We start from the raw sequence: 20,403 nt of genomic DNA on the forward strand, positions 1-20,403 counted from the left end.
TGGAAACGTGTAAAACCAAGAAGACTTGCATACCGCGTAATAATAATTGCAATTTACACACGCTACGGAGTCAAGGATCCCGCTGATTTCTACAGAATTTTTAACCTCTTTCACACACACACACACACATATATGTATATACTCGTATACGTATATATATATATATATTTTTTTTTTTCATTCAAAGTTTGAAGCGCGCTAGCGAATATAACCGCGTTGCGTGTAAAGAAGCTGGGATAGTTACGGGCTGTTTAAAAATGTGAAAATCTACCTCCGTGGTGGGTATAAGTAACCTCTTCAAAATAAGTGAGCCTCGCCTGATGGTTGTAAATGAGAGTACGAAAGGTGGTGCTATTCACGCAGTAGGTACATATCGCTAGTACGGACATACAGGTATAATGTTGTGCCTACAAACGCGGTACATTTTACAGTGGTTCTAATATCTGGTAATGATCATTTACAACACTCTCCAAGGCAAGGCAAGCGCTGCAATTATGCATCGGTTCCTACACATCGTCGCTATGGCAATTAAAGTATCTCAGCGTGCTTAAAGGTGTTGCGGCTGCGGTACGGCGGATGGAATCGGCGAGACATAGACCAACCTGGGCGTAAACTTTCACGTCTTCAGGCCAGGCGGTAGTCGCAGTTTTGTAGGTTGTTTTTGTTTTTCATACTTTTTTATCCTCCTCCTTGTCATTTTTCTCTTTTCGGTCCAACTGTACTGCAGCGGTAAGCGAGCGAACGAAAACACGAAAACCTAACGTGATTTGGAGCAGGCCAACAAACTAGTCGAGCAATCATCATCATTATTATTATTACGTAAGGCTGCTGCTGCTGCTGCTGCTCGATGTGTTCAGGAGTGCTCGTGCCTGGCTAATAACAGCCTGTGTTGGTCCTGGACCATCGCACCACGGAGAAAGGTTTAGCGCGTTACGTAAAACCCACGGAGAGGCACCCGTTGAGAAATTACCGAAGAACTCGAACGTTCAGCTGGTATAGAGCGGCGATAACTACGAGGGAAAAATTTACATCGCGAAACGGTATCCGCGTGCAGTCCAAAGAAAGACCAAAGAACGACGAAATCCCTGCACGTGTAAACGATGAACGCGTATGCTCGTCCAACCCTGCAACGGCGAAATCAGCAGCTCCGGATCGTCGCCTTCCGGGCGCTTCAAAGTCGCAATGCGAAATTCACGCAAGGCGTTATAATTTGCCGAGGTGAGGCAGGAATCTCCAGCTGGTTTTACTACAGCAAGTTTCACTCGGTACAGATGTGTTCCAGGCTCGTTTTGCGCTCAATAAATCTCTACCCGTTGCACCAATTAGAAAATCTTGACCCGCCGGTGTTACAGATGGCGAAGATCAGATCGTCTCGAGCCGGACGATTTTGCAATAGTAATTGGACATGGTCGCGTGATAAAGTGCGCTTCTGATAATAGCGGGAACTCATTTTACAATTAGTCAGAAATTTATATATATACAGCCTGGTCGATTTTTCTTCGCATCTTCTTTCGTCGCTATTTTATATCAGTCCTTAACTCGAGCAAAAATTATACGTCCAATTTTCCTCCCTTTCTTTACGTGTAAGTATAATGACTTCCTTGTGCAATGGAGGATGAAAAACTGCGGCATCCATCATTCGCTCGCAGGAGTTCTCATCGGTATAATAGACGGTAAGCAAAAATGCTGTAAAATAACGACTACGGGACAATGTGCGGATGAAGGAAAGGCTGAGACTGATCCTCAGCAGTTCGGTTTCATTAGTGGCACGTTTTTCGAGCGTTCGGACAGAGCCGTGTGTGAATTGAAACGAGAGGCCGGTTGCTGCAGGCGAAACTGCAGAGCATTGAGCGTCGCTTTTACAGAGACTGTGAGATGAAATTAATATTAAATTGAATTATAATGACGGTGTTTACCAAGGAAATCTAGACTGCGAGGGAGAGCAGAGAAGTCCTAGGACCGGCTGCCACAATGTTCGCGATTACGTAACGTTCGTTCATTCCGGACGAGTTCGGCAACGAGACGAGGTTCCGTAACGTATCGCGTATCGAGCATATGCAGGCAGAGATCCTGCGGGGTATTCGCTCGGCCATATCCCGAATCAAAAATAAAAGTCCCCCGCGAGTCGATCAGCGGCAGTTGAGCGGCCGTTCGACAGTATGTATCTATTATCAACACGCCATCCGCGCTGCCGGTGCATGAGAAATTAAACTGACACGCAGGCACGCGTTTCACACTTTCGATTAGAACCGTCGGTCGAAGTATCGGAGACTTAATTTGGCCGTAAGCCAGAACGTCGATGTTACACGTCGACGGGTCGGGTAATTACGTTGAATCCTGGCACGACGGTGCAAAATATGAGTGTAAGAAGAACGCGAGGGTACGGGAAAGGTAGGTAAGCGTCGCGGATACGCATGGGAAGAAATTTTTGTACCTTGTCACCGCGATCGTCATCGCCGATCGGCTCCTTTCATCCCCTTCCTCGCCTCTTCATCCCCCCGCACCCCCAGGGAGGTGGAGAAAATTGCGAAACAATGCACAGCCGCAGCGGAGGATAAATATTCAGCTGGAATACAAAGGTCGACTTGCAACGGTAATCTACATAATCAGAGGCACAAACTATGCGCGGCACAAAACCCCGCGCCGCTTACAGTGCAGGGTATACCTACGTATAATGCATGCAGAGGCGAGTTGAGTAACACGACGCGTCGTCAAGATACGTGACTATTCAGGTTGCACGAACCTGAATATACCTGTATAGGTAGGTATTATACGTACCTATGTACGAATATACCCACGGGCGAGAGAAAATTCAAGTTTCAACCGCAAAAGGTCGTTGCTTCTCATCCTGTTTGAACTTGGAAATTGTAGCTAGATCGGCCCGAGCTCGTTTAATTGATTTCTCGGCACAGGATCAAAAATTTTGAGTCTGGCGTCTAGATGTCAAATTTTGATTTCTTTCACGTAACTAATAAAAGAAACTATAGTTTTTTATTAGATAAATTTTACTTATTTTTTATTTCAACGTGCTGCCGGTACCTGCTGCTTATACTATCAGCCGAAAACTTTAAAGACTTACTTATCAATGTAAGAAAAAGAAAACTAAACTTTGTAAGTAATAAGTGAAGATTTCGGTTAATTTTTTTTTTTTCATATCTAAGAATCACCTTTCTATTTTGGTTATTATTCGATGTATAGAATCGATATTTATTCATTTAAATGTAAACCCGACAAATAAAGAAATACTGTATAATCGCTAATTCCGATTCGGGTGACAATTTGACGAAATACGGCTTCTGGGAAAATGCGTTAATATAAATTTTCGAAGATTGTAATCACTCTTGCAGTTCAACGAATGTTGAACAGTATTCTAGCAATCCGATGAGTTATTTTCAATCCTTCGATATTCCTCCTCTTTTTTACATGAACGATATTATAATGCTCCATGAATATTCGTAACGAATGATAAATCGAATAAAAAAAAGATATGCAGTAACGGTGCAGAGAATGTTTCAAAACTGGGATGACAAAACAGTAACATCATTGGGTCCCCGTAGCTTGTCAGGTCATAATGTACAAAAATTTACGAAGAACGTACGTTCATCGTTATAAAACCGAAGCCTGAATTTCAAGTAAACAAGCATTAATTGCAATCCATGTATATTTAAACTTTAATCTCTCCGGATTATCATATCGAGTATATTTGCATCGAGATGCTTCGCTGACCAATGCGTTTTCATCCCAAGCTCAAGTGTTTTTCGTTAAACTGTAACTTAACGACGAGTCCGCAGTAAAACCGAACTAATTATTCTCGAGCAATAACTAATATAATTTTCTAAAATTGATAATCACGTCGCTCGGAGTCAGCAGGCAAGCTGCAGCCTCATGGACCGTGGGAAGCCGTGGATGTTGTCCTCGTACATACATGTGTGTGTACGTAACTTGGAATTGCTTCTTTAGTGCACTAAACTGCACTTGATTGCTGCAGCAAAGAGTACGCAGCCATGACGTTGAAGCTGCAGTGACATTAAACGTGCTACAGCATAAGAAAGAGAACACTTGGGTAAAATTTTGATCCGGTTATTGTATAGCCATTGGCGTTGCAAGTTTTCCTTTCGTACCGCCACACGTGATGGCTGTGCGTGATGAAAGCCAATGGCAATGATCGACTTTCGTAATCGAGTCAGGACTCGGCCGTCACGACGCGACGCCAGGCTAGTCGATGGTGGTATTTTTTTACTTCGCGACACTTGGGTGCTGGAATAATGATTCGCGGTGTGCACGAGTGAACACTTTTATAAACTTGCACACGGATGTATGTGAAGTATTTCCGCGGCTGATAATCGGAAGAAAAGATACACCAGCCTCGTGGTGATTTTTGCGGTGGGTCAGTTGAAAGATAAGTAAATCTGATTAATGACTCTTTTTAATCAGTTCGTTGACTGTGGATATTTGCGGATCGGTATTTTAGGACACGGTATAAGATACCGGTGACGTAGCGTCGACGGAGAACTTGGCTCGGTGATTCGGAGGAAAGTCGTTAAGAGGTAACAAATCACGTTCAGTGTGCTCTAGGATTTCCGGACAAGTCTTTTCCAAGTCGAGGTGGGAGAGCGGAGAGATAAAAGAAAGAAAGAATCTCTCGTATAAACCGATTCACGTGGCGCGGTGACGCTCGCCGGTTTAACCGACGTACGGAGAGCCGCGTTAATTACAACTTGAGGTTAAAAAAATATTATGACACATAATATAAACGCGGATCGTTAAAATCACGGGAAAAACAGGATCGCGTGGCGACGCACGATTTTTAAGATACCCGACCTTGGCGAATGCCTCCGCGTCGCTACCTCCGAGAACCGAGGTAGGTATAAGGTACCGAGTATCTTCCAGTTCCTTATAGTCGTCGGGGCTCTTCACGCACCGTTGAAGACAACGACCGGATCGCGGGTCTCCTCCTGGAACATCAGGACCAGTTTCGAGTCCCGCAGGTCGTCATCGACGGTTCATAACTCATCGATTTCATATGGTGAATCGATTAACTGTAGCTCAAGAACCGTGACCCGGAGAAAGCTCGGAGCTTATAGCTAGCCGACGGAACGGAGTTCGAGCCGCGAGAAGAAGCCGTGGTAACCGATTACCGATGCTCACTTAGCGGTACGCAGCAAGCGATACACCTTTACGCCACAAAACTTCACTTTCAGCGATCGTCGATGATCGTGCCTTCCTCGCTTCTTTACCTCGAGGCCAGCGATACTCCCCCACCGCGGTTAGGAGATCAGACACTGGGCCAGGACTGGTGAAAGAGAGCCGCGTGGATAGGAGAGAGCATTTCGCTTTCGACTTAGTTTCGTAACAAAGCCGCAACCTCCACGAGAGCAGCTGGAACTCGCGGTCACCGCAAAAAGAGGATGGAGAGAAAAAAAGAAGGATTAACCGGGGACCAACCGTCGCAGAGATATCATCTCTTCCTGGCTGTGCTCCAGGCTCACTCCGGAGCCAACCTCGTCTCTAATCTGCTTCGTATCTGTTCAGCTTCGAGTTTTATATACCTACCGTCAAATTTTCCAAGGCTCGGAACCCGAGATCCGCAGATATATTAAATTCCAAAGAAAAAATTGAGTTAAATTTTATCTCGCGACGTGCAACCGGCTCCTAACCGTTTCGTAACTTTACCGAATTCATCGAAACTTTAAAATCTAGGATCCGTCGAAAATTGTTCACACTCGCAACCGAGCCGGTGATTGATTGATATATAATAGCGCGAGTAAAACGCTAGCCCAGTAAACGAAATCTCGCCGTACGAATCTGGGAAGTCGTGAAATCGCGATTAAATCTGGGTTCATACACAGAGACGGCAGGCATCTGCAAGATCGTTCGCAATACCCCGCAGAAATTACGATGACCATTCAGGCACAAATAATTACACGTAGTCTCGAAATAGTCCGGTTTTACGATTAGGTTCTCACCGTCCAGCCGCGATCTCGCTAATTTCTAACTGCGTGCGACAAAAGTTGGCCGTTTAATGTACATGATCGTCGCCAAGGAGCAATTAAATTCCACGCGTCGCACCTTCGCGGCGAACAAAACCGGCGACTATCGTAGCCCACCTTAACGAGCAGGTATAATGGCATTTGGTGAACGTCTGGATCGATTTTGAAAAGTTGGAAAACTAATTTCCGCCGCGACGATTATCGTTCCAGTTCAATCACACCTGCGACGCAACGATTTACAGTGAAAATAATATGTTACAACGCAACATTCGACCAAAGGTTAACGACGTCCGGAAAATATACCTAATCGTTTTATGAAATTCCGTTCACGTAACGCGAACAATATTCACTCTGTCAATGGTGAACGTGATTCCAGAAGCCTAGATATATCTGTAGCGGTATAATAGGAGGTGGACGTGGAGCGTGAGGACTGCCAGGACTTCTAGGACTGCCTAGGAGGCGAGCCGAGCTGTGCAAGTTCCGTAGTCCAGGTTATATTTAGATTCGAGCTTCTTGTTTTATCTCTACCCACCGCGCCACGCCAAGGTTCCAAGGTTTCCTCGAGCCGATCTTCTTCGCCTTCTTGGTCGATCACGAGACCAATAGCCGCGAAGCCCTAGAGATCAAGACCTCGTTTTGTTTTCCCATGGCATGAAGTATCGCGCGAAATTCAACGCCGCGTGATCACTCGCCATGTGGCAGGCATAATGAACGTGGCATCGAATGTGAGTTTCTAGAGTTTACCTGCACTTCGCGTTGATCGGTTTTCGCCTAAAGTAGAATTCAGGGCATGCCGCAAGATGGTTCTCGCCAATGCTAAGCCTGATTGGATTCGCTATAACGATTATACGCTTTCCCCGAATCTGTCGAAACGAAATCCTCAGCGGTACTCGTACGTCTGCGAGATCCGAGATTTCTACCCTGGTGATTTCAACGCGGGGACGTTCGGCCGAGAGTCGTTTGAAGAACGTGTCTTGGAACAAATCGATTACCTCCGGCGCGTATACCCACACAATCGCAAATACATTCACACGCGCGTGCCTGATCTACACGTGTAGGAAGCTTTGGTAATAAACTCGGACGTCACGGAGTTGAGATATACATATATATGTGTACAACGTACATGTACACGCCAAAGCAGAGCGAGGCTAGGTTGGTAAAGAGAGCCCAAGCCAAGGTCTTCCACAATTGGACTAAAGAAATTTAGTTACGTTCCGTGGAGCCGCCGCCTACGTTTACGTCGGACCGGATTATAGGAGCGCCTCGGTTTAAGAACCGTTCAAAGTTTGAAGAGGCAATGGGAAATGGGGGGAAACACGTCGGCATCTCTTTGTTCTATTCACCCTTTGACCCATTTTACTTTTCTCAGAATGTACACCTCGAAGGACAAAGGACCGGTCTTTCTCTCCCAGTCCGGGTTGCGGTTCGAGTGTCGACACAACACCTCCTCCGTCAGCCGCGTAGTAAAACGCGTTTCAATTCTTGCTCTGGCATGGTCAAACCTCGGCCTAATGCACGTATGCATGTGAATACCCATACGTTTTCTAACTTCAACTGAAAACTGACCCAGTTTTCGGTTTGTCACACTGTTATGGATACTGCGCGTTGCATTCATCGTTCAACGTTCACCACCTCATCGGCTTGTTTTTTGCATACAGCAATCCATGGCTAATTGAAAAGAGAGAAAAAAAGTGTACCACAGCTGAAGAGTATCGAGGGGAGAGATTTTTACGAAATCGGTTCTAATCTCGTTATGAAAATTTTCCTCCATTAACCGCAGGTCTGTTCTTTCCTCAAATATTTTACAATATTTCATTCTGAAACGACACCAAAGTCATTCTCCATAGTCAGTTATTGAAACGATATTAGATTTTCGTGTAACATCGCTTGCATATCTGAAACGATGATCGCTTCCGAATGACTTTTAGAAATGTGTCACGGTATTTTCCAACTTGGTGGATCGTAGGGCAGTTATATCATCATCAAGCGATGCCCTGGAGCGCGATAAGCTCGCGATCAGGACTGACTCCCCGCTTCCACACTAAGGACCGATATCTTTGAGAGTAGAAGAGAGAAAAATAAAAGATAAAAAGCATCTGATAATCTATGAGAACGTGTGCAGTATAGACGTCTTTTATAAGCGCGTATACATCTCAGTACAAGATTGCCAATTACCTAGCTGCGGGATGAATCGTCGCAGAACTTCCTACCCTCGTGAGATACAGTAAAAGTTGGACACGTGCCAATGCGCGAGCGACATACAGATCCGTCACAATAAGAACACAGGCATATAATTGCGCGTAGTGAATTCTGACCAGTCAGCATTGAGAGTTGCCGGTCTCTCGTAATGTCTCGCGATTAGCGGTTCCGGCACCGTCGAGCGTCGTCCCAAGAATTGATGAATATTTTCTACCCACAGCCCCGGACATCGTTCCTCGCCGGTACCCGAGGTATGGGTAACAGAGATGGGTAAAAAATCGTGACAAAAAGTAGCAAAGTAATCGTTGCGCTAAGAGATGTCCAGAGCGTAAGACGAACGGAGCAGGAAGCCACCGGCGGGGATGACGTCACACGTTTAGCGATGGGTATAAAGAAGCTCACTTTGGACAAAGTAAGTCAACCGGGACGGGACGATTCGAATGGTAGAAAGTTCGAGGAAGCCTTTCAACCGGCCACGTGGCCTCGGTACGCCATTGGAATACAAAATTCCTTAAATTTTCTACGTCTTCGTCGCCGTTTCAACGATCCGTTCCCCTCAAACGAGAGATGCAGCCGCGTTGCCTGGCTCCGTTCCATCGCTATCCGCACCATGGCACAAGACACGGATCAAGTTTTTCCCGGAAAATATGTCGCGGAGCAACGGTGGTTGTCGACTTGTGGAACCTGGCAACGGACTTTACTACGCTTCGAAGGCTCACTGCCGCATCACCACCACAATAGTGTTTACCCAGGGAAGATTTCCTCTCTCCCGAGACTCGAATAGCGTGGCCTGTAACGTTACCGGTACTTTTGACGCAAGTCCTATGACGTTCCTAAGACTTACTTATCCAGGTACGTCAATCTTTGCAGCTTTTTTCCACCTGCACTCGGGGGAATTCCGTAATAATATCAGATGGTATCAAGACGGCAGCTTCTGCGGTACGAGTATACGTACAACAACCACCTATGCTATGGTACTCGACGTCGAGAGGTCATGTTCACACGAAACTGAACTGTAAACATAGCTATACGTCAATTAATTAATTAATTAATTAATTCTACTTGCCGTTAATACGCGATCTCGTATGTTTAACTGGTGCGTAAATGCGGGATAAAGGAGGGCAATAAACGCTGCATCCATAAAAAGAAGAGTCGATCGGTTTTCACGTACGACGTAGAAACGTATAGGCCGCGCTCTTCGGACCACGGTGACTACGGACTGTGCGAGACACGACGCGACGACCACGGATCCTCGAGGCGTCATATAGCTGTAATATCGAGCAGGATTTCCGACAGCGTATCAAAAGTTCCTGGGAGGGCGACTCCGCGCGGTTTACAGCCAAGCCCAAGGAAGGAACGGAAAGACGCCTGTCACGAAGATAATATCACTTTCCATAACCACGATACGAGACACGCTAATGAATAATGTATCGCAAGAGGCTCTATACGCCGCAACGAGAATCTATTAATTCCACAGTTGTCAGTATACGTCGTACACACTGGCAGTCTACTCCCGAGTCCTCGCGGTCAGCGAAGAAGGAAACTTTTAAACTTCTTCTTTATTCATTGCCAGTCCTACACCAGCACCCATACCCATCCCTTGTCCGCCATACACGGCTCGTCTGTGTTCGCCCCGTGACCGTTGCCATGTTATAACTATATACCTATTTCAATGTAGAATATGGGATTCGTGTACACGCGTGTACGCAGCACAATCGACACGTGTTTGAGTACAATGCGTAAACCTCCGTCGGTGGAGATGTACGTATACCTGCGTGTAATGTATGGAACGACAAATGCATGCAGCCATGTATAGAAGCTGCGAACGGGGCATCCTGAACATACGTATAATTGTATGATTATGAAGGGAAGAGGAAAAAGGTGAAATGGGTAAAGGAAAACTGTTACAGAGTCGGCGATCGGCCTTGCGTCGGGTTATGCCTCGTACCCTCCGCTTCCTCGCCGAGTAGACGTGGCTGGATCCACGTCTGTAAGCCAAGTCGACAATGGAAACAGATAACACAGGGGCAGATTGTACGCCAACTCTGCCGCAGCGCATCATAGTCAACCCGATACCCTCTCTCTCTCTCTCTCTCTCGCTCTCCTTCTCTGTTCTACCACGAGCCAAATGCCCCGACGACGCACGGCAACGGGCAAACACGTTTTCTCCGAGAGGTGATTGGAATCAAATATTAGTTCGTTGAACAGGAGGCACGGCGGGCGGACGTTGCCGATTATATTTACAGCTACGGGTGTGTTCATGTTTGGACGGTAGTCCGTTAGCCGGTAGGCAGTCACATTATCCTCCTCCTACATCCGTATTGCCAATATCAGTTTCGTCTTCATCGTCGTATTGCCTCGTCACTGTCGCGTCGCTCATCGCACATTCCGCCCCGACTTTCGACAACGAAACTGCAGACAACTCTCCTTCCATCCTCATAAATTCCACCAATTTCCTCCCCTATCCTCTCAGCCTTCGAAAAGTTACCGTCAACCGCCAGACCGCCGGAAAGTCTGTGAGTATAGTCTCTGCCCGTTGTCGGAACTTCACACATGTTATATTTAAGATACAGGCAAAACATTTTCAAACTTTCTGAGGGAAATAAAGCTCTCAAAATCCCGGCAATCTAAAGGTGAAAATGATACCCTTCCAAAACCACGAGGAAATTTAAGACCGTTATAAAATTCGACATCAAGTAGACGGACGGTATCTCGATAGAAAAGGCAGTTCAGTTGACACAGAAAGAGCCCGTATCGTTTTAATTAAGCAATCCGTATGGTGATCGACCGAATAACCGGGGAACTGTGTCTGCCCGGGGCATTAGCCGAAGCGAACCACCAACGTGCGGAGGAGCTCCGGGGTTTTAGGCGTTGGCGAGGCATGACATGTGATCGACGACGGTAGTTCGCCTTGGAATAACTGTATAACTGGATCGATATACTTGGGCAGTATAACGATTCGATTGTTTTCTTTGTTCCGCGTTCTCCTCCGCGTTTCGCCCGAGAACCATTATATACAGGGTGACCCAGGACTATCGCCTCATACGCTACCAATGTATTCCGCCTGAAAATCAGCGAACGAAAAGTTTTTTCATTTCTAATTGCAAATTTGTCGTTTGCGAATCAAAGCCGTGTGAAGTTGGCTGACCCGGTAGCTCAGAACAGGACTGGCGGGGCGTTTTTCGATCGACGTGCTACAGCGTGAACTTTGACATTATTCTCAAGAGAAAAATACTGTTTTTTCTTTCGAAAAGGACGAAAGCAATCAGTGTTACGAACGAACGTGCGCATACCTATCAGGCTTACTAAAACTCGTTTCAGTCATCCGCAGATCATCGGCAAGTGCATGATCATTGTAATTATACAAACATAACCAGTAGAGAATTTTTTCAGCAACATGAGTTCCAAAATGTGATAAAATTACGAATTCATCGTTGGACAGTTCAAGTGGTCGAGAGGGAATAAAATTTCTCACGAATAAAATACAAATCAACAATTGCGTCAAATCCCATCAAGCCGAAAGGTGAAACCTCTGAGCACAATTTTGATCTTTCGCAAGTTTCTGGAGTGCCTTGTCACGTTATCTCGCGAAAATTATCCGTTGCCAATTGGAACCATTTGAAATTCGGATCCGCATCCTTGAGGGCTCTGGCCCTGTGGCCAGCGCTCTGCGGCCCAAGGAAGTAAGTGTATAAAGAAAATAAGAAGGCAGGGGCAGTTTTGCAGAGCGTCTTCAGAAATAATCGAACAGCCCTCGACCACATCGACGTAATGCCCAGACCCATAGCTGCGGATGCATGTAGAAACTGGTTTCGTTCTTTGGTTCGATCGTTCGCGGGAGCTTGCGCCATGGCAGAGCAAAACGCGGCGTGGCACACCCGCGGCCTAGTCTCCGTCACGGAGGAGATGTCGATCTCCGATGCTCACGAAGGTGGGTTCGCCGTCGTCGAGACAGACAATACAAGCCTCGCTTCCTTTACATAATCTACGCGCACACACACAAAAGGCTAGTTACAATGTCCGGAGAAAATGAATTCGCGTCCATTGATTCTTCCTTGTTTCTAGTTAAGAGCAAGTCTGGTCGGATTATTCAATGCCTAAGCTTATAGTTTTGCATCGTGTTGTTTTTGTTCCCCAGTTGTACACGTATATCAACCGGATGCAGGAAGCTTAACGATGGGATAAAAATTTGTTCAACCATTTCTACCGTCAAGGATATTAAAAGTTTCGACCGCATTTCACCGACTCCTCGTCAGCATCATCTGATGCGTGTAGGTCATTTCTAGAATCTAACGCGTGTTACAGCGAAGCTAATTAATTCAATCTTAACGAGCTAGATATAATCGAGGATTTTAATTATCCGGCACGATTTTATGGTTAACACGGCTGAAAACTTCAATGTCGAGGTGTCGGTGTAACGTTTTCCGAGACTTTAATCGCTCAATCTAAAGAAATAATTGAAGATAGCGACAGAAGCGATTGAGAGGATGTGCGCAGCCAATGTGGGCGTAACATATTATCTGAAGATAAAATTTAGCGAAGCGAAGTGTAATGGCGATAAATGTAACCTTGTGAAAATGACAGGCTCTTCTTTATCTTAAGCTTTTTGTTCACATCAACTTTCAGGTCAAAGCTCAAGAAACATGCACGGCACTCTTTGATTCTTGCAAAATTTATTCACGTAAACTGGGTACATACCCTTAAACCAATTACAGTAAAGTTACGTCCGAGGCGTTGGTAGTACACATACATATATAGTGTATATTTATATGTGTGCGCGTGTGTGTGTGTGTATATATATACAATGGGGGAAAAAACTTAATCACTTAAATTCAGATGGTTGAATAAAAAATGTTGACTGCTTTGAAGTAGCGTTTAATTTTTTGTCGGCTTAATGGTTTGTAATCTAACGTTTCCGATGTTCGCTCGAGTTTCAAGCAACTCCGCCGTTTCTTGTCTATCCACGTTATGTCTGTATAAATAATGGGTACAGCCTTATTCGATTAGATACTTTTATACACACGTACATACATACAATGCGTGGTAAATAATAAGCTCGAATACTGGTAAATGAATTTGTTTTCACGTCAATAATTTGCACACAGAGTTGTTCAAAAACTTACACAGTCACCCTCAAGTTTACCTCATACTTTTGCAATTTTTTCAATGAAATAGGTATGGAACAGATTTAAATGCTCTAAATACAGAAATTCGAAAATCGAACGTTGTAAGGAGTCTCGTATTCGTAAAGGTAAAATTTGGCCCACCTATGTCGCGGTTGATCGCGGTGTAGCCCACCAGCGATCAAAGTCCGAAGAGACCAGACTGCAGGCTGACCCGCCTTGGTGAACGAAAAAAAAATATACATTTAAAAAAAAAAAAAAAAAAATGAACCTGATACCTGCTGGAATCGAGGGGCATCGAGGCCAGCGATCATTCGATCCGACGATCCGACCATAAGGAACCGCCCAGCTCGAACAGAAATCGAAACTGCAGCACCGCAAAGTGCAATATCGATGCTAGGAACGATGAGAGCATATTACTCGCAGGCTCGTTTCAGCTGAAAAGAAGAATTGCGAATTGTTTAGGCTAGCTACCTTCAATCACTCTCGAACCTTGCAATTGAATTTGACCATGTTACCTCAAACATTATGAAATTTATAACAAAAGACAGTCAGTACTTTATGGACTATGGTGTACTTCAAGTTAATGTTCGACTCTGACAAATAATTGCAAACTGCGCCAAATTGCCAAACAAATTTCATGTCAAAAGATCCAGAGCTTTTCAGTCTTCTGAATATCACCAATTACTTTCGGAGAGGCGTGACCGTGATCATTATCTTCGACATCTGCATGCAGAAATAGAGCCGATTACTCAGCGAGTAAACAGTATGGCTGCTTACGAAGGTGTTGAAAATTTCGAAAATAAAAGGACGAAGAGGTACCAAATAGCGTTGTAGAGTCCCCTGGCCCACGGGTATTGGATGACATCGTGGTGTGGACAGCAGAGAGGGTCCGAAGCTGGTTATGGGGTCTAGGCTCGGCAAGACTCGACAATTCTCGGTAACACTCGGCAACACTTGACTCGACCTTGAACGGGCCCTGTATGGTCTATGCCACTGACACGGCCCAAGGACGCTACCACGCGGTAACGCTGTGCTGTTGTGCTGTTGTCCCGAAAAGCGGTCGAGGAACTTCGTTCGAAAGTCTCGGCTGACGACGAATATGTTTCGAACATCCGATACGATAAGTACACTACAGTCCCAAACGACACCGGCAAACAATCGAGTGTTTACCGATGACGAAGAATTTTCAACTTCGTCTGATCGTGAGAAGAAGAAAATAAGAAGAATAGGAAGATGAAGAAGAGCCAGACGTACCGAAGGAAAGTTTTTCATCCTCCTTCGGAGTATCCTCGAAATTCCCAAACCTACAGGATGACCTTGCTTTTTTTTTTTCTTTTTCTTTAACCCTCGCCAAAACAGAATTCCTTGTTATTGTTCTAACCGCTTGTCCAGTCTCAAGTCCATCAACACCCAGCCGACTTTCACCTGTACCGAAGGCACTTAAAATCAAACCACGAGTGTCGCGTGCAGATGGTCGAGCAACGACCACGAAAAGGAGGCCCTGTTCGTCCGTATAATCCGGCGAAAAATTCCCTCTCACCGCGATGTTGGATTACGCCAATGCAGCAATGGTACGTAAGAGGCGCGCGGTCGAAAAATCCCCCTGATTTTAACCCGGACCCCGAAACCGTGGCCCGCCATCGCAGGTCGAAACTCTCTCGCGTCTGTTAGCAGAGAGATAGAGAGAGAGAGAGGGAGAAAAAGAGAGAAAGAGAGAGTTCTGCGGTGTGAGCGTGCAGAGTTGGTCGGGGCCCAGTGTACGTGAGATACGGTGCATCTCCTGGACCGGCCCTATACCCTACGAAAGAGAGGCGCGTGTGGTTGTAGACCTGCAGCAGACCTGCAGCAGCCAGGATCAACGTACTTTTGGAGACGCGTCTCGACGATGGAGCAAACACATACCTAGATATACGTGTATATACGTGCACGTACGTGCGGGAGGGACGCGCGAAGGTGTGCGAAATCGTGCAGCAAAGTCCACGTACCGTGTAGCAATTTTATGGTATCTTCTCGTATAATAAACAATTTATTGGCGTGCATAATTTTCTCGCAGACAATTTTCAGGTACGCCTTTCAAGAGCGTACATATACATTCATATATAGAATCGTGTGTGTATGCATGTGCCTGTAGTCGAGGCTCGATCGAGGCGGTAAAGCCGAGCGCACTGAATAGAGCTTAGAAATATATTCATACAGGACGAAACAATTGTATAATACATCGATGATCTTTGTACGGCGGTGTAGGCATGTATGAAGAGGAAACTTGGTAGCTACAGTAATGGCTCAATTCGCATGGTAAAACAGCGATAAATTGTTCGTTGAGGAAGCGACGGTCGATTAGTCGATGAAAAAGAAAATATCTAGTAATTAGTATTATTTCTCAATTAACCGAACGTAATCGCTAGAGCCGAAGATCAAAGAGGATGCGTTAGCGAAATGCTTTGAAATCTTGCAGCTTAAGAAGAAGGAGAAGAAGAGAGAAGGAAATGGAAAAGAATAAGGCGAAGAAGAAGATGATGAAGAAGAAAGAGAAGAAGAAGAAGAACACGGAGAAGAAGAAATGAGAATCGCACGTTGTACGACACACAGACACAGGCACACGCATATTCCCCCAACGAACCGAGAAGAGCTCCACGCTCTGATATATATACTAGCGGGTTCTTTTTTACCCCGGCAAGGAAGGTGCTGGTGGTTGGCGAAGTGGCGTGTTCGTCTCAGGGTTTGCGTGACAACGAGCAGAAGGAGCCGATCTGTTATGATTATTATCGTGATCCGCATTCGTATATACCGTGTACCAATTAACCCCAAAGTATCGCCTCGCGAGTATTAGCCTTTCATCGATATGAGCGCAATTCCGTTCCACCAACCCTCGCTCTCTTGTGTTATATGCGTACGCAAGTATTCGTACGTTACATACGTATACGAATAGTTTGCGTAGTTAATTCCTACGCGTAATCGATATAGAGGATCAAATACGTGGACGAAAGAGGGACCGTTGAATGGCTCGTGAAATCGAAGGGCGTGTATATCGATTGCATAGAATAAAATAGTATATTAGCTTGTTAACGGCGCAGTATTTACCTACCGTACATTAATCACCCTGTTACTGGAGCTACCATTCGCCCTCGTCGATAATAACTCCTACGGGGGAATAAGACTTTATTACAGACTAACAAGAACCCACAATGAAAAACCGCGTCACCCCCGACCGTGTTAGACAAATTTCTAATTGGCAGGAACGTCGGTTCAAAGTGGATAAAAGTACCGTCGGAATAAAAGGTAGGTACCAAGGTTCCAGCCGAAATGAAAACTTTCCGGTCACCGTGTACGTGGAAACTTGTCAAAGCACAAAACCAACTGCTTATACGTATATCATTTGCGCATTATAAGTTGGGTAAGAAACTAATAACTCAATAATATAATGCAAAGGTGTTCTTTTTTCCATCTCGCCTCCTTTCCCAGTGTTAATTCGAAAGTCGCAGCTGGTAATTCAAAAGCGGTATTACGGGTTGTTTAATGAACCCGTCGTGCGGATCCATATCAGTCACAGTAATAATTTATTAACCCCCAACGGAGCTCCGTTAATTAACAAAAATGGCCCTCGCACGGCTGAAATGGATTTACTACTCACTTGTTGACAGTAGGCGAGGCTCCGACTCTGTAACAAAAATAAAAGCAAGGAAAATTATTAAAGCATAGTTAACACCTCGCTCTTGAGTCGAGTTGAATGAAGTTCGTTATTGGGAAGACAAAAAAAGCGGTCTCTTATTCAGCATGGCGCGATATTGCCACTCACGATCATTTACAGTACTGTAAAGCGGCTGCCTCGACATAATGAGCTAAAACTTTCAATCGAATTAAACAAACCGGGCAATTATGACGAATAAGTATTTTACTGTTTTATTACCGACGTATAACGCGTCTCCGCATTCTTATTCGCGACGAAAAACTTTCCGCCTAACTGTACGACATTAAATTTGCATATGTTCTCAGTTCATGGATCTCGAAATTATTCCTATATACGAAGTGACAGGAGTTTATACATCAACGCCGTACAAACGTACCAATCCAAATCCTTTAAAAATGAACTCGTAAAGGCCACAAGAGGAGACGAGACAAGATACTGGATTTTCTTTTACACCTATTTTTTGTCAGGTGGTGAATTTATACAGTACCGTGGGGGTCAGAAGCGAAGCAATAAAAGTCTGATATGGTCAAGATTTTGGCAATCGAGGCGGAGAAAGAGGGAGAAAGATGAAAGGAAATTTTTTTCAACGACGTGTCGAGATACCTTTACCAAAAGTGTTGGTGACCCGTACCTCGACAGTTGTGGGAAAGAAACTGAGGACGTGTGTTGTTAAAAGTGTGATGTGAACCCGAAGCAACTGGGACAACAAAACTCGAGCGCTCATCGTCGTGTCGAGGAACGTCGACCCTTCAACTCTGGAAGTGTCAGAACGTTGTGAGTTCCGGATAGAAGAACGAGAAGGACTGCAGCAGCCGGTTCCTTACAAACTGGGAAATTATTCAAATTACTTGTGAGGAAGGACTTGGACGAACGGTGCGAGCTACTCGACAGCCAGCCAAAGGATGCATTCTTCCGTCATCCTCCTCCACCCTTACGACGGACAATTCTTCCGTCAAAAGACAATCTTCTCGAAGGTCTGCGACACCTCGAGTCTTGGAAGTAAAGCCAACCTTAACCCTCGTCGGCGTAGCGTCACATCTCTCAATACACAATTCCTCTTTTGCAGCATTCACTCGTGGCGCGACAACGCCTCGTATCTACGTTGCATACAAATTTGAAGAAAACTTTTATGCACCCGACAAGAATTACCGGCTGAGAGAAGAGGAAAGAAGATAGCGGAACATCTCCACTCTTTCCAAGAAATGATATTATCGTACGCGCGAGTCACTTCTTCGGCGAACAAACGTTTCAAACACCGCAGCTGAATTTTTATCACCGAATGCAAATACGGCGTATACCGATTCCTGCTATTGATTTTGATCTGTAGTCGTTGGTTCGTTGGTGAAAGGTTCGGTACGAAAAGGTGCAGGTACGATCGTATACTTATCCTTTTTATTGGATTATTTGATTACTTGCAGCTCGTGAGCCTTGTTAGTGGAAGTCCGGTAACAGGATTCCTCGTGATTGCAGAGGTGATCACGTAACGCGGGAACCTTCCAAAGTGTGCTCGGTACTCAATTAGACTATACAAGACCGTGGCTAAATAGAGCTATTAACTACAAACTTGGTTTATACCGAGCCTGAAAGATGAGGAGAGGAAGTGTGAGAAGAACAAAACCGAGCCGAGAAAACGTAACAAGACAAAGAAGAAAAACAAAAAGATAAATGAAATAAAACGAAACGAGATAGTAATAAGAAGCATAAATTATATCTCGTTGAGCCATAAAGTGACAATGTACTTTGAAGCGAGTCACGTAAGAGGTTGAGATGTGCAGCGAGAGATAAGCTAACCTTTGTCGTAGCTTACCAACCGCGGCGCCGGTTTTACTTCAAGCCTCTCTTTTATGCCAGCTGAACCACGGGCTGCGTTCGTACACGCGTAGAGAGATATGTACACATGCCGAAGGGGCCTGCCTCTACCTACTAAAGTGCGTGCGGATCCACTACCAACGCTCTACGCAACGCGGAGAAAAAAAGGAAGACCCTTCACATCAGCGACCGCGACGTAGATATGCCTGGTTTAACCTACGTTTCCCGCATCCGAATCACCGGACAGTGAAGGTTTCTTCCGATGTCCGTAAGCTTGGGTCGAACGAGCAGGCTTCATGGTCGGTTTAGGCGAACCGATTTTCGGGTCTTCTGTATTTTGATACATCATTTTGATTTATCGTCTCGTGCCAAGAGCTTCAGGTGAGTGAGCCACCTTTTAGTTCTGCACGAGCTGGCGCGAGTCGAGCATTAATAACTTTTTACGCAACAAGGCTTTTTGCCATTTCTGACGAATCCTGTACGAAAGGGGCTTCCAGAATCGTGCCAGACACTTGATTGGCCAACTTCGCTCTAAGACGCTGTAACGCGTTTCTGGCCGTCTCGCATCTACAACCTAACTGTAAGACAGCGTTAGCGATTCGTGAGAAAGGAAAAAATAAACATTTAAGATCGAAAAGTCTGCTACTATAAATACCGCCAAACCATTGTCCGATCCGTGAGGACATCAATTTTGGAAAACAAAGAATTCACCGCCGAATGGGATATTTTTTCTCATGTGTAATAACCGCGTGCAGCAACGTTTACCTGTGTTCGCATGGCGGACGTACACGTGTACGGCGGGGTATTTTCAAACCTCGCATGATTTGTGTAGCTTCGTACGGTAGAGTGGGTATATTTCAAGAAGATAGCGCTCGCCCTCCTCGTAGGTGGGGTTCGGCTTGTATTGTGGTGAGTTCAGCGGCGTTCACTCGCACGTAACCTCGTCTAAGGACTTGGGGGAGTCGGAGCTGAGGCGGCATCCGACCTCCACCTTGGTTACCAGCCACGCATGGCGGCCTTCTTCGGAGAACCTATTTTGCATTTAACACAGAAGAGATTTGGTCGTTAGATTTGCTACCACGGGATAGGCTACGCCGAGGCCTTGTCGTTGTCGTCTGGTACTGAAAGTTTCTTTTCTGCCTTATTCTTCTCCGTTTTCTTCTTCTTCGTCTTCTTCTACTTCTTTTTTCTTTGTCTTCTTCTCCTCCTTCTTCTGCTTCTTCCTCTTCAGCAGTAGCAGTAGCAACAGCGGCAGCCTTCCCCCTACTGCACTGCAGTCCCCATGCCATAGAATCATTACCGTAGGACCATTATTTATGGAAATTGCTGTATTGCGACATTTCAACGCGCGGCAAACTGAAAATCATCTCGCAAGACAATTCAAACGCAGTACTAGGTAATCATTTGTAAAGTACCGCCACTTTTGTCGAGCATATACACACACACCGACCACATTCTCTCCTTGAATTGTTGGCTTAGTTTAGTTTCGTTCTGGGCTGGGATAATGGCATAACATTATTCCCTGGCTTATCTAACAATAAGCAGTGATTCTAATCTCAAACATCCTTTCACACCTTGACAAGTGGATAGG

At 45.4% G+C, this 20,403-nt stretch overlaps 1 protein-coding gene across 6 annotated transcripts in view; it reads right to left on the minus strand.

The window, feature by feature from the left end:
* LOC107220150 overlaps positions 1 to 20,403 on the minus strand; it is a 120,908-nt gene that overhangs the window by 36,152 nt on the left and 64,353 nt on the right. For 5 of the 6 annotated variants that reach the window (XM_046734311.1, XM_046734300.1, XM_015658617.2 and 2 more), the window contains one exon: positions 16,947 to 16,973. The exons of the other annotated variant lie outside the window; for it this stretch is intronic. The gene's annotated coding sequence lies outside the window, so the exon portion shown is untranslated. The remainder of the gene's footprint in view (positions 1 to 16,946; positions 16,974 to 20,403) is intronic. 6 annotated transcript variants of the gene reach the window in all.

Source organism: Neodiprion lecontei, chromosome 1, assembly GCF_021901455.1.
Source record: "Neodiprion lecontei isolate iyNeoLeco1 chromosome 1, iyNeoLeco1.1, whole genome shotgun sequence".
Lineage (NCBI taxonomy): Eukaryota > Metazoa > Arthropoda > Insecta > Hymenoptera > Diprionidae > Neodiprion > Neodiprion lecontei.